The sequence below is a fragment of the Poecilia latipinna genome, unplaced genomic scaffold (genome assembly GCF_001443285.1).
Source record: "Poecilia latipinna isolate Pla-1442-1.1 unplaced genomic scaffold, P_latipinna-1.0 Scaffold570, whole genome shotgun sequence".
In the NCBI taxonomy this organism is placed as follows: Eukaryota; Metazoa; Chordata; class Actinopteri; order Cyprinodontiformes; family Poeciliidae; genus Poecilia; species Poecilia latipinna.
The window spans coordinates 419,912-420,877 of record NW_015113186.1 but is presented as its reverse complement, the minus strand read 5'-3'; the positions used below and the strand labels follow the sequence as shown (position 1 = coordinate 420,877).

General features: G+C 44.5%; 1 long non-coding RNA gene across 1 annotated transcript; it reads left to right on the top strand.

The window, feature by feature from the left end:
• Positions 1-328: 328 nt before the first annotated feature.
• Positions 329-966, top strand: LOC106953230 (uncharacterized). Its single transcript, XR_001426163.1, has 3 exons — positions 329-511; positions 685-797; positions 878-966. It is a non-coding gene; the product is annotated as an uncharacterized LOC106953230 (long non-coding RNA).

Sequence of the window (966 nt, the reverse complement as noted above, 5' to 3'; positions counted from 1 at the left end):
ATCAATATTTGATCATTGCATCTCTAGTTGTAAATAACTTGATGTTGGGAAACTTAAACTGTGTGAAACTCAACTGGTTTATGACTTTATGAAGCCTCTCTGAAAAGAAGGCAGTTTACTCCGCCCAACATTGTCCCCCTCCAGTCAAAATCTGTCCAAAGGGCAGAAAACTAACCGTGGACCTTCGGCCCTCTCCCCCTCTCTCTCTTTTTCTTTGTGTCATGCCAGCTCTATATATTGTTTATATGGCTGTTTTTAAAGCTAGTCTCCATGGTAATGGCATGACCCCTGCTGCTGTTTATCAGTTGCAGGCCTGATTGATGGTAACCAGGCAGCCATAAAGGCTATCTGCTCTCTCCAGATATGGCCAGACAAACATGGTCACTGATTGCTGACCTACCAGAGATGTTTGTTAACAAGGATGGATTCTACAAATGTCTGCCTATAAATATTGGGCTTTTAGGCTAACCAACTGATTTGTGCCGTTTAAGTATGTGGTTGGATTTGTCAGGTAGGTACCATCTTTGCTCTATGCCAAAACTATTACTGGGTCACGAAACAAGAGCAAAGCAGATTCTCTCAAGTAGATGCGTGTTTAAAAATACATCTGCTCTCCTCTCCCCTTTTATGTTACCAGTGTATGTTGAAGAATCTTATTTTTATTTAAGGTCTCTTCTGCAACAGAGCAGCTGGCTGAGATTAAAAATGAGGAGCCGAGGGGGCTGTCACCACTTTCTCCCCTGTCCTCTCTTGCTGGGCTGGTTCTTCTGGGAAAAGCCTTCATCCTCGCTCCACATGTATGTCACTGGCCTTTTGTGAGCAACGAAGCACGCCCACAGAGTGTTTGACGTTTCCATACCTCCCTTACAATCCACAGGTTGTCATGGAAATGCGCTGGGTGGCAGTGGGTGCAGAGTTACAGTGAAGTAACAGCCAGGGAAAAAGGGAGGTCAATTAGTCCACTTC